General features: G+C 47.8%; 1 protein-coding gene across 8 annotated transcripts in view; it reads right to left on the bottom strand.

Annotated features, from left to right (window-relative positions):
* Positions 1-10,377, bottom strand: part of LOC116955654 (protein Jade-1-like) — a 110,981-nt gene extending 100,604 nt beyond the window's left edge. Inside the window, exons 1-2 of one of the 8 annotated variants that reach the window (XM_076053542.1) lie at positions 10,298-10,377; positions 3,158-3,360 (exon numbers count right to left, since the gene is read on the bottom strand). The gene's annotated coding sequence lies outside the window, so the exon portion shown is untranslated. The other 7 variants (XM_076053545.1, XM_076053543.1, XM_076053548.1 and 4 more) reach the window with 7 other exon arrangements.
* Between the last annotated feature and the right edge of the window lie 3,514 nt (positions 10,378-13,891).

The raw sequence follows: 13,891 nt of genomic DNA, 5'->3' as shown, positions 1-13,891 counted from the left end.
TGTGTGTGTACTATGTGAAAGTAATGGACAATGTGTGCTACCTATGTGTAAGTGACTATTTACAGTACAGTGTGTGTGTGTACTATGTGAAAGTTATGGACAATGTGTACTACCTATGTGTGTAAGTGACTATTTAGAGTACAGTGTGTGTGTGTACTATGTGAAAGTTATGGACAATGTGTACTACCTATGTGTAAGTGACTATTTAGAGTACAGTGTGTGTGTGTACTATGTGAAAGTTATGGACAATGTGTACTACCTATGTGTAAGTGACTATTTAGAATACAGTGTGTGTGTGTACTATGTGAAAGTTATGGACAATGTGTACTACCTATGTGTAAGTGACTATTTAGAATACAGTGTGTGTGTATGTACTATGTGAAAGTTATGGACAATGTGTACTACCTATGTGTGTAAGTGACTATTTAGAGTACAGTGTGTGTGTGTACTATGTGAAAGTTATGGACAATGTGTGCTACCTATGTGTGTAAGTGACTATTTAGAGTACAGTGTGTGTGTGTACTATGTGAAAGTTATGGACAATGTGTACTACCTATGTGTAAGTGACTATTTAGAGTACAGTGTGTGTGTGTACTATGTGAAAGTTATGGACAATGTGTACTACCTATGTGTAAGTGACTATTTAGAATACAGTGTGTGTGTACTATGTGAAAGTTATGGACAATGTGTACTACCTATGTGTAAGTGACTATTTAGAATACAGTGTGTGTGTGTGTGTACTATGTGAAAGTTATGGACAATGTGTACTGCCAACACGTGAACACTGTTTCTGCACGTGTGTGCACAGTCCATGCGTAGCCCTACGGAGAACTACACATGCACACTGTACAATGCACTAAGACTCTTACACAGTATGCCTGCAAGTTGGCTGTGTGTAAACAACCAAGAGGTTAAAACACGGAGAAATGTTCCATCATTGCACTCCGTGTGTAGGTCACATAGATTGTGCACTGCGGCTGTGTACAACATACATGTTGTGTGTAGGCTATACAGTACGGGGGTATGTATAGTGTACTAGCCGTGTGTAAACTACGCATTGAACAGTGTGTGTGTACTGTCAGTGTGTGTGTGTACTGTGTGTGTGTAGTGTCAGTGTGTAATGTGTGTACTGTGTGTGCTGTCAGTGTGTGTGTGTACTGTGTGTGTGTAGTGTCAGTGTGTAATGTGTGTACTGTGTGTGCTGTCAGTGTGTGTGTGAACTGTGTGTGTGTACTGTGTGTAGTGTCAGTGTATAATGTGTGTACTGTGTGTACTGTCAGTGGGTGTGTGTACTGTGTGTACTGTCAGTGTGTGTGTACTGTCAGTGTGTGCGTGTGTACTGTCAGTGTGTGCGTGTGTACTGTAAGTGTATGTGTGTACTGTCAGTGTGTGTGTGTGTAGCGTCAGTGTGTGTGTACTGTCAGTGTGTAGTGTGTACTGTGTGTAGTGTCAATGTGTGTTTATACTGTCAGTGTGTAGTGTGTACTGTGTGTAGTGTGTACTGTGTGTATTGTCAGTGTGTGTGTGTAGTGTAAGTGTGTGTGTACTGTCAGTGTGTAGTGTGTACTGTGTGTAGTGTCAGTTTGTGTGTACTGTGAGTGTGTGTGTGTACTGTGTGTAGTGTCAGTGTGTGTGTACTGTCAGTGTGTAGTGTGCACTGTGTGTAGTGTCAGTTTGTGTGTACTGTGAGTGTGTAGTGTGTACTGTGTGTAGTGTCAGTGTGTGTGTACTGTCAGTGTTTGTGTACTGTCAATGTGTGTGTACTGTGTGTGTACTGTCGGTGTGTGTGTACTGTCTGTGTGTGTGTACTGTCAGTGTGTGTGTACTGTCAGTGTGTAGTGTGTACTGTGTGTATTGTCAGTTTGTGTGTACTGTCAGTGTGTAGTGTGTACTGTGTGTATTGTCAGTGTGTGTGTACTGTCAGTGTGTAGTGTGTACTGTGTGTAGTGTCAGTGTGTGTGTGTAGTGTCAGTGTGTGTGTGTGTGTACTGTCAGTGTGTGTACTGTCAGTGTGTAGTGTGTACTGTGTGTAGTGTCAGTGTGTACTGTGTGTAGTGTCAGTGTGTGTGTACTATCAGTGTGTAGTGTGTACTGTGTGTAGTGTCAGTGTGTGTGTGTAGTGTCAGTGTGTGTGTACTGTGAGTGTGTAGTGTGTACTGTGTGTAGTGTCAGTGTGTGTGTGTAGTGTCAGTGTGTGTGTGTACTGTAAGTCTGTGTTTACTGTCAGTGTGTGTACTGTCAGTGTGTGTGTGTACTGTGTGTACTGTCAGTGTGTACTGTCAGTGTGTGTGTACTGTGTGTACTATCAGTGTGTGTACTGTCAATGTGCATGTACTGTGTGTACTGTCAGTGTGTGTACTGTCAGTGTGTGTGTGTAATGTCAGTGTGTGTGTGTACTGTCAGTGTGTATGTACTGTGTGTACTGTGAGTGTGTGTGTAATGTCAGTGTGTGTGTGTACTGTCAGTGTGTGTGTGTGTACTGTCAGTGTGTGTGTACTGTAGTGTACTGTAGTGTGTGTGTACTGTAGTGTACTGTAGTGTGTACTGTAGTGTACTGTAGTGTGTACTGTAGTGTGTACTGTAGTGTACTGTAGTGTGTACTGTAGTGTACTATAGTGTGTACTAGTGTACTGTAGTGTACTGTAGTGTGTACTATAGTGTGTACTGTAGTGTACTATAGTGTGTACTATAGTGTGTACTGTAGTGTACTGTAGTGTGTACTGTAGTCTACTGTAGTGTGTACTATAGTGTGTACTGTAGTGTACTGTAGTGTGTACTGTAGTGTACTATAGTGTGTACTATAGTGTGTACTGTAGTGTACTGTAGTGTGTACTGTAGTGTACTGTAGTGTGTACTGTAGTGTAGCGTGTACTGTACTGTGGTGTGTACTGTAGTGTAGTGTACTGTGTACTGTAGTGTGTGTACTGTAGTGTACTTAGTGTGTACTGTAGTGTGTACTGTAGTGTGTACTATGGTGTGTACTGTAGTGTACTGTAGTGTGTACTGTGGTGTACTGTAGTGTGTACTGTAGTGTACTGTAGTGTGTACTATAGTGTGTACTGTAGTGTGTACTATAGTGTGTACTGTAGTGTGTACTGTAGTGTGTACTGTAGTGTCTGTGTGTGTGCACAAGAAGGCGATGCAAACAGGAACGTACCCAAGGCCGAGCAACTTGTTGATGTTGTTGTTGTTGTTGTCGATGTTGTCGATGTTTTTGTTATTGTTGATGTTGTTGATGTTGTCGATGTTGTTGTCGTTGTTGTTGTCGATGTTGTTGTTGTCGTTGTTGTTGTCGTAACTGCGCCACCCCGCCGACTCTGAGAGTCAGAGCAGAGCCGCGAGGGTTGAAGCGAGAGGCGACTAACGGCGTGGCATGGCGAGACACAGAGACAGAGACACAGAGACACACACAGAGACACACAGAGACACAGACACAGAGACACACAGACAGAGACACACAGAGAGACAGAGACACAGAGACAAAGAGACACACAGAGACAGAGAGACACACAGAGAGACAGAGAGACACACAGAGAGACAGAGACACACAGAGACACACAGACACAGAGACACACAGAGACAGAGACACACAGAGACAGAGAGACACACAGAGACACACACAGAGACACAGAGACACACACAGAGACACACAGAGACACACAGAGAGACAGAGACACAGAGACAGAGAGACACACAGACAGAGACACACAGAGACACACAGCGAGACAGAGACAGAGAGAAACAGAGAGACAGAGACACAGAGACAGAGAGACACACAGAGACACACAGACAGAGACACACAGAGAGACAGAGAGACACAGAGACACACAGAGAGGCACAGACACACAGAGAGACAGATGATCCGTCACTACTACTCACACCACCACGACTATCACCACCACTACCATCACTATCACCACCAATATCACCACCACCACCACTATCACCACCACCACGACTATCACCACCACCACGACGACTCCCTCCGGTGGCGGTGGGCGGTGTCTGTCGATGTGCAACTCCCGGCTTGTGGATGGCGGTTGAAAGTGGTGGTGGTGGTGATAGTGATGGTAGTGGTGGTGATAGTGGTGGTAGTGGTGGTAGTGGTGGTGATAGTGATGGTGGTAGTGGTGGTGGTGATAGTGGTGGTGGTAGTGATGGTAGTGGTGGTGATAGTGGTGGTAGTGGTGGTGATAGTGGTGATGGTAGTGGTGGTGATAATGATGGTAGTGGTGGTGATGGTGGTGATAGTGATGGTAGTGGTGGTGGTGATAGTGGTGATGGTAGTGGTGGGGGTGGTGGGTGATGGTAGTGGTGGTGATAGTGGTGGTGGTAGTGATGGTAGTGGTGGTAGTGATAGTGGTGGTGATAGTGGTGGGTGATGGTAGTGGTGGTGGTGATAGTGGTGGTGGTGATAGTGGTAGTGGTGGGTGATGGTAGTGGTGGTGGTGGGTGATGGTAGTGGTGGGTGATGGTAGTGGTGGTGGTGATAGTGGTGGTGGTGGTGGTGATAGTGGTGGTGGTGATAGTGGTGGTGGTGATAGTGGTGGGTGATGGTAGTGGTGGTGGTGGGTGATGGTAGTGGTGGGTGATGGTAGTGGTGGTGGTGGGTGATGGTAGTGGTGGTGGTGATGGTGGTGATAGTGATGGTAGTGGTGGTGGTGATGATGGTGGTGGTGATAGTGATGGTAGTGGTGATGATAGTGATGATAGTGATGGTAGGGATGGTGGTGATGATAGTGATGGTGGTGGTGATGATAGTGGTGATGATAGTGATTGTAGGGATGGTGAAGGTTGTGATGATAGTGATTGTAGGGATAGTGGTGATGGTGATGGTTAATAGTGATGGTGGTGAAAGTGATGGTAGTTTATGGTGGTGTCACTGGTGCTGTTTGAACAACATCAGTGTTGTATAATAATGATGCCTCGTACCTTAATGATGGTGCTTTGGTTTATGATGTCGATAATGAACGAACTTTAATTACAATTACGGCGATGTGAGTGATGGTGTTTGTACAATACCACGATGATGGCTGTGTAATGACGATGATGATGGTGGTGATGGTGGTGGTGATGATGATGATGTATGAGGGATGGTGGTGGTGATGTATGAGGGATGAGTATCTTAAAGACGATGTACGATCGCTAATTAAAGTTCGTGTTATTAAACGCAATGCATGCGCGCAAGTAACGTTTCTCTCTGGTGCGAATGTCGGTGATGGTGTGTGTAGGTGATGGTGTGTGTGTAGGTGATGGTGTGTGTGTGATGGTGTGTGTGTGTAGGTGATGGTGTGTGTAGGTGATGGTGTGTGTGTGATGGTGTGTGTCGATGATGGTGTGTGTAGGTGATGGTGTGTGTGTGTGTGTGATGGTGCGTGTGTGATGGTGTGTGTAGGTGATGGTGTGTGTGTGATGGTGTGTGTGTGTGATGGTGTGTGTGATGGTGTGTGATGGTGTGTGTAGGTGATGGTGTGTGTGATGGTGTGTGTGTGATGGTGTGTGTGTGTGATGGTGTGTGTGTGTGATGGTGTGTGTGTGTGATGGTGTGTGTGTGATGGTGTGTGTGTGATGGTGTGTGCGTGTGATGGTGTGTGATGGTGTGTGTGATGGTGATGGTATGTGTGATGGTGTGTGTGTGTGATGGTGATGGTGTGTGTGTGTGATGGTGTGTGTGTGTGTGATGGTGTGTGTGTGATGGTGTGTGTGATGGTGTGTGTGATGGTGTGTGTGTGATGGTGTGTGTGTGTGATGGTGTGTGTGTGTGATGGTGTGTGTGTGTGAGAGTGATGGTGTGTGTGTGTGATGGTGTATGTGTGAGAGTGATGGTGTGTGTGTGATGGTGTGTGTGTGAGAGTGATGATGTGTGTGTGTGTGTGAGTGATGGTGTGTGTGTGTGTGAGTGATGGTGTGTGTGTGATGGTGATGGTGTGTGTGTGATGGTGTGTGTGTGTGTGATGGTCTGTGTGTGATGGTGTGTGTGTGAGAGTGATGGTGTGTGTGTGTGTGATGGTGTGTGTGTGATGGTGTGTGTGTATGGTGTGTGTGTGATGGTGTGTGTGTGATGGTGTGTGTGATGGTGTGTGTGTGATGGTGTGTGTGTGAGAGTGATGGTGTGTATGATGGTGTGTGTGTGTGATGGTGTGTGTGAGAGTGATGGTGTGTGTGATGGTGTGTGTGATGGTGTGTGTGTGATGGTGTGTGTGATGGTGTGTGTGATGGTGTGTGTGTGTGATGGTGTGTGTGATAGTGATGGTGTGTGTGATGGTGTGTGTGTGTGAGAGTGATGGTGTATGTGAGTGATGGTGTGTGTGTGTGATGGGGTGTGTGTGATGGTGTGTGTGTGTGATGGTGTGTGTGTGTGTGTGTGTGATGGTGTGTGTGTGAGAGTGATGGTGTGTGTGTGATGGTGTGTGTGTGATGGTGTGTGTGTGATGGTGTGTGTGTGTGTGATGGTGTGTGTGTGTGATGGTGTGTGTGTGATGGTGTGTGTGTGAGAGTGATGGTGTGTGTGTGTGTGATGGTGTGTGTGTGTGTGTGATGGTGTGTGTGTGATGGTGTGTGTGTGATGGTGTGTGTGATGGTGTGTGTGTGTGTGATGGTGTGTGTGTGAGAGTGATGGTGTGTGTGAGAGTGTGTGTGTGATGGTGTGTGTGTGATGGTGTGTGTGTGATGGTGTGTGTGTGATGGTGTGTGTGTGAGAGTGATGGTGTGTGTGTGTGTGTGCGGTGAGCCAACGACAAACGTTGACGATGGCGATGTTTGTAACAATGCTGATGGATGTTTATCAAAAGATGACAAAGTGGAGCTTGCGTCGAAGGCTCCTGTTGACGATCCCTCTGGAATACGGTGGCCGCCGCTGCTGCTGTGATGATGTTGTTACTGTGATGATGATGATGTTACTGTGATGATGATGTTAATGTGATGATGATGTTACTACTGCTGCTGTGATGATGATGTTGTTACTGTGATGATGACGACACATTTATAAATAAACGCGATCTAACCCAAAAACCTTTATTATGAATGATGATGATGTTACTGTGATGATGATGATGTTACTACTGCTGCTGTGATGATGATGATGTTGTTACTGTGATGATGATGTTACTGTGATGATGATGTTACTACTGCTGCTGTGATGATGATGATATTGTTACTGTGATGATGATGTTACTGTGATGATGATGTTACTACTGCTGCTGTGATGATGATGATGTTGTTACTGTGATGATGATGTTACTACTGCTGCTGTGATGATGATGTTACTGCTGTGATGATGATGTTGTTACTGTGATGATGTTACTACTGCTGTGATGATGGTACTACTGCTGTGATGTTGTTGTTACTGCTGTGATGATGATGATACTGCTGTGATGATGTTGTTACTGTTGCTGTGATGATGATGTTACTACTGCTGTGATGATGATGTTGTTACTGTTGCTGTGATTATGATGTTACTGCTGTGATGATGATGTTACTGCTGTGATGATGATGTTACTGCTGCTGTGATGATGATGTTGTTACTGCTGCTGTGATGATGATGATGTTACTGCTGCTGTGATGATGGTGATGTTACTACTGCTTTGATGTTACTACTCCTGTGATGATGTTGTTACTGCTGTGATGATTATGTTGTTACTGCTACTGTGATGATGTTGTTACTGCTGCTGTGATGATGTTACTGCTGTGATGATGATGTTACTGCTGCTGTGATGATGTTGTTACTGTTGCTGTGATGATGATGATGTTACTACTGTTGTGATGTTGTTACTGCTGTAATGATGTTGTTACTGTTGCTGTGATGTTACTACTGCTGTGATGATGATGTTACTGTTATGATGATGTTGTTACTGTTATGATGATGTTGTTACTGCTGTGATGATGATGATGTTACTACTGCTGTGATGATGATGTTACTGTTATGATGATGTTGTTACTGTTATGATTATGATGTTATTACTGCTGTGATGATGTTACTACTGCTGTGATGTTGTTACTGTTGCTGTGATGATGTTACTACTGCTGTGGTGATGTTACTACTGATGTGATGATGATGTTACTGTTATGATATTGTTGTTACTGTTGATGATGATGTTTTTACTGCTGTGATGATGTTACTACTGCTGTGATGTTGTTACTGTTGCTGTGATGATGTTACTACTGCTGTGGTGATGTTACTACTGCTGTGATGATGATGTTACTGCTGTGATGATGATGATGATGTTACTGTTGCTGTGATGATGATGTTACTACTGCTGTGGTGATGTTACTGCTGTGATGATGATGATGATGTTACTGTTGCTGTGATGATGATGTTACTACTGCTGATGATGTTACTGCTGTGATGATGATACTGCTGTGATGATGATACTGCTGTGATGATGTTACTGCTGTGATGATGATGTTGTTACTGCTGTGATGATGATGCTACTGCTGTGATGATGATGATACTGCTGTGATGATGATGATGTTGTTACTGCTGTGATGATGATGATACTGCTGTGATGATGATGTTACTACTGCTGTGATGATGATACTGCTGTGATGATGATGTTACTACTGTTGCTGCTACTCCAGAATAATTCCTGTGATGTCACAGCCTGCCACCCTTTTCAGAGCCTACGACGACAACGCAACCGTAGCGTGTACTCCACCTTTAATACACGAAAACTACTCGCGATTCACACGCAAAGCTCTGTGCTAAGCGCTCGTTAAACTGCACACACTTGCTGCGAGACACTTCGCTGCCTCAACTATAAAAAGCGTGTAGCACACACATGGACACACACACGGGCACACTCACACACACACGGGCACTCACACACGGGCACACGGACACGGGCACACACACACACGGGCACACACACACGGACACACACACACGGGCACACACACACGGACACACACACACGGGCACACACACGGACACACACACACACGGGCACACACACGGGCACACACACACGGACACACACGGGCACACACACACGGACACACACGGGCACACACACACGGACACGGACACTCACACACGGACGCACTTCCTTCACCGCCTGCTGATTGTGTGCTACAGAGTACAGTAATCTAAAAAAAAGGACGCATTACGCAACGCTGAATAAATACGAGAGAGAGGATAGCGTAGCCCATGCCTCCACTACGTGCCCGCGTGTGTGTGTGTGTGTCTGTGTGTGTGTCTCTGTGTGTGTGTGTCTCTGTGTGTGTGTCTGTGTGTGTGTGTCTGTGTGTGTGTCTGTCTGTGTGTGTCTCTGTGTGTGTGTGTCTGTGTGTGTCTGTCTGGGTGTGTGTGTGTCTGTGTGTGTCTCTGTGTGTGTGTGTCTGTGTGTGTGTCTGTCTGTGTGTGTCTGTCTGTGTGTGTCTCTGTGTGTGTGTGTCTGTGTGTGTCTGTCTGTGTGTGTGTGTCTGTGTGTGTCTGTGGGTCTGCGTGTGTCTGTGTGTGTCTGTCTGGGTGTGTGTGTGTGTCTGTGTGTCTCTGTGTGTGTCTCTGTGTGTGTCTGCGTGTGTCTGTGTGTGTCTGTGTGTGTGTCTGCGTGTGTCTGTGTGTGTCTGTGCGTGTGTCTGTGTGTGTCTGCGTGTGTCTGTGTGTCTGTCTGACTGTGTGTGTCTGTGACTGTGTGTGTCTGCGTGTGTCTGTGACTGTGTGTGTCTGCGTGTGTCTGTGGGTCTGCGTGTGTGTGTCTGCGTGTGTCTGTGGGTCTGCGTGTGTCTGTGGGTCTGCGTGTGTCTGTGTGTCTGTGTGTCTGCGTGTCTGTGTGTGACTGTGTGTGTCTGTGTGTCTGCGTGTGTCTGTGGGTCTGCGTGTGTCTGTGGGTCTGCGTGTGTCTGTGTGTCTGCGTGTGTCTGTGGGTCTGCGTGTGTCTGTGTGTGACTGTGTCTGTCTGCGTGTGTCTGTGTGTCTGTCTGTGTGTCTGCGTGTGTCTGTCTGTGTGTCTGCGTGTGTCTGTCTGTGTGTCTGCGTGTGTCTGTCTGTCTGCGTGTGTCTGTGTGTGTCTGTGTGTCTGCGTGTGTCTGTGTGTCTGCGTGTGTCTGTGTGTCTGCGTGTGTCTGTCTGTGTGTCTGCGTGTGTCTGTGTGTCTGCGTGTGTCTGCGTGTGTCTGCGTGTGTCTGTGTGTCTGCGTGTGTCTGTCTGTGTGTCTGCGTGTGTCTGTCTGTGTGTCTGCGTGTGTCTGTCTGTGTGTCTGCGTGTGTCTGTCTGTGTGTCTGCGTGTGTCTGTCTGTGTGTCTGCGTGTGTCTGTCTGTGTGTCTGCGTGTGTGTGTCCGGCAAAAACAAACCCCTACCTCCTCGCGGTGCCGGACGGGCAACTCTGTCGTGGACAGTGCTGTGGGGGGAGGAGCCAATTCCGATTGGCTCCTCCCCTCACCGGAATTGGCTCCTCCCCTCATGGCTTCTGTGACCACCACAGTGGCTAAACGGGGGCTCTGGACGGGAGCGAGGTGCTGGTAACCCCTCTACCTTCAATAAATTACCACTAAACCACGAATAAAATATCTAACTAATAAGCTTGTGCCGGAGGCCCCGGGGAGACAGGCGTCTATGATGTCTCCTGGCCAAATCCCAATTGGCGGAGCCAGGAGATTGAATCTCTACCCTCGGGGCTCCTCCAGAAACAACGCAAAGCCACTTTGTGTGGCCACGTGGAATGTTCGAACGCTCACTGCGGAGGAGAGGCTGCCACTGCTCTGTCGGGAGCTGGACCGGTACCGCCTGGATCTTTGTGGCATTCAGGAGGTCCGGTGGACCGGTTCTGGCTCCTGCCACCACGAGGGGTGGACGGTCCTCTACTCGGGGCAGCAGACTGTCAAACAACACGGTGTGGTTCGGTAAAGTCACGTAAAAGTATAAACAAAAAATTAAAAAAAATAAAAATTTAAAAAAGATGGAAAGATGTTCTAAATCGAACCAAACATTAAACTAATTTTCAATGGTACAGTATATGTTTTCAAGTAATGGTATCCCAAACTTTCGCAGCTGCTTAAATTCCCTTTTCACACCATCAATATGTAAACTCCCCCTCCCCCCCTTGCCGGTCTGCACATGTTCACCCCCTCTACACCGTTCACCATGCTAAGTCCGCCAATTAAATGCTAATGTTTATGCTAATTCCTTTGTCAAGGCACCTTAATTCCTCTCACACAATCATAAAGGTCGCGGTCTGAGCTTGGCTGTGTTCACTCCAGCGCTGGCCTCGAGACAGTCCGGTCCCTTCACCTGGTGAAGGCCACTTGTGGCCGAAACGTCTTGAATTTTTTTAATTTTTGTATTTTTTGTTTTATACTTTTACGTGACTTTACCGAATAGAACCAAAGAACAGGGTGTGGCTCTTCTTTTGAACAAAATAATGAAGGGGGTGTGGGAGCGTGGCGGTGAGGTGTGGGAAGCTGTAAGCCCCAGGCTACTTTGGGCTCAACTTCCCATCAACCGGAGGCGAGGAGTGGTGGTCGCGGTTAAATATGCCCCCACCGAAGACGGACATCCGTGGAGGGATGCAGGCAAAGTCAATGAGTCAGATGCCTTCTATGACCTGTCACAGATGCTGGCTAAAGTCCCGAGTTGGTCATGATACTGGCTCCTGGTCTGGAGTGATTGGAGGGCATGGGCCAGATCAGCTCAATAACAACGGTAGGAGGCTGCTAGATTTTTGTGCAGCCCATGGGCTGGTAATTACCAACACGCTGTTCTGGCATCGTCACATCCACACAACATCATGGATGCATGCCGGGTCCAAGCAAGAACATCTGCTGGACTACATAGTGACGGACCAGCGGATGCGAGCCCATGTCCTTGACACCAGGACCTACCGTGGAGCTGATCTGCCCTCTGACCATCAACTTGTCATCTGTAAGATGCGCCTGCCATTCTTCCGCTCCGATGGTGGGTGTACACCCAGGACCCCATTCCAACCTAAAGTAGCCTGGTCTCAGTTATCTGATGAAAGTTGCAAGCGAGAATTTCATCATCAGTTGCGGCTGGGGTTGGCATCGTCCCCCACTCCTCCTGATGTCGAGAGTAAATGGGCGAGGTTCAGGACTGTGACTCATGCAGCTGCATTGGCTGCTTTGGGTACGCGGTCCAGACCTCCCCAGAGACCCTGGCTGACAGAGGAGGTGTTCAGGATGATTGAGAAAAAGCGACAGGCCCACTGTCATCGGCTACAGAATCCCATGTCAGAGAATGAGGAGGCTTACCGCAGCCTTTGCTAGGAGGTTCGGAGAGCCGTGAGGCGCTGCAAGGATGGGTGGTGGTAGCGGGTTGCTGAGAAGATGGAGTCTGCCTCAGTGGCCCGCGATCACAAAGCTCTCTTTAACTCTATCAAAAAAATAACCTGCAGCACCACACCTATTACCATCATTAGGGAAAAATACGGTGATCCAATCTCCGACCCCCAGGAACAGGTTTGCAGATTTGCTGAGCATTTCTGTGAGGTCCTGGGGGAGGGAAAATCCCTCAGCCAGGAAAACATCATGGCACAAAGTGAGGATGACCCTGCTGAGGCTGCGGTGCCTCAAATATTGGAAGAAGTCACCCCCTGTGAGTGGCTGGCTGAAGTGCCATCTGTTGAAGACGTACTGAAGGTGATCCGGAGTCTGAGACCAGGAAAGGCAGCAGGCAGAGATGATTTCCCAAGCAAAATGCTGAGGGAGGGTGGCGTTTGTGCACAGACTGCCCTATATGACATCATAACAACAGTCTGGACCACTGGACGGGTTCCGCAGGATTGGAAGGATGCCCTGGTGGTCCCCCTCTTTAAGACGGGGGACCGCACAGACCGTAACAACTACAGGGGCATTTTACTCCTCTGTGTGCCGGGAAAGGTCCTGGCAACATCGCCTTTGCCAGGCACGCTGAGGAGAGGCTTGCTGAGCCCCAATGCGGTTTCAGGAAAGGGCGGTCCTGCACAGATGCCATATGTTATATCCGTCTGCTACAGCAGAGGTGTTGGGAATTCCAGCAAGACCTACATCTCTGCTTTATTGACCTGGTCAAGGCCTATGATACTATCAATAGGCCTGGTCTCTGGGTTGCTCTTCGTGCTTTTGGAGTACCTGAACCTCTGCTCACGATAATTAAGGACCTTCATGATAGTGAGCGGGCCCGGGTAAAACTACGTGGCCGGGAGTCAGAGCCATTCCCTGTACACCTTGGGGTATGACAGGGATGTCCTCTGGCTCCCACATTATTAAACATCTATTTTGACCACGTAGCTCGTGAAGCCTTCAATCGCTGTACCAGGGGAATCTCCATATGGTACAGATATAATGGGAGGCTGATCGATGCCCAGGTGCGGTCTAGGGATGGCTCCCTATTGCTCAACCACGTTATGTATGCCGATGATTTGGTAATAGCTGCTCATTCAGAGGAGGAGTTGGAGACGCTGCTGCTGAGACTGGAGCGTGCCACTAAGAGATGGGGTCTTACCATCAGCCCCACCAAAACTAAGCACCTGCCTGGGTATTTTGTACCATCGGACACTGCACCCCCACAACTCCCAATCGGTGATGGGGCAGTTGTGGAGAAAGTGGAGAGTTTCCCATACCTGGGCAGTGTGCTTATGACCGGCTCCAGTTTAGCAGCAGAGGTCTCACTCCGAATCAGTCGAGCGGCAATATCTTTTCATCGGTTGCGTAACTCTGTGTCGAAGCTACCTGGTCTGTCGCTCCGCACTAAGCTTTAGGTCTTCTCGGCCACGGTCATTCCCTCCCTTCTCTGCGCTTGCGAAACGTGGACCCCCCTAACGGAATATCTTCGCCGGTTGGAAACATTTAGGCTAGCCTGCCTACGATCCATCCAGGGTTTAACCAGGCTGGATTGTGTGAGGAGCTCACAAATCCTTGAAAGATCTGGGCAAGGTCCCATCGGTGAGCTCCTCCGGC

The sequence above is a fragment of the Petromyzon marinus genome, chromosome 61 (genome assembly GCF_048934315.1).
Source record: "Petromyzon marinus isolate PM22_M1 ecotype Great Lakes invasive population chromosome 61, UKy_Petmar_22M1.pri1.0, whole genome shotgun sequence".
Taxonomy (NCBI): domain Eukaryota; kingdom Metazoa; phylum Chordata; class Hyperoartia; order Petromyzontiformes; family Petromyzontidae; genus Petromyzon; species Petromyzon marinus.
This window is presented reverse-complemented; position numbering and strand designations above follow the sequence as displayed.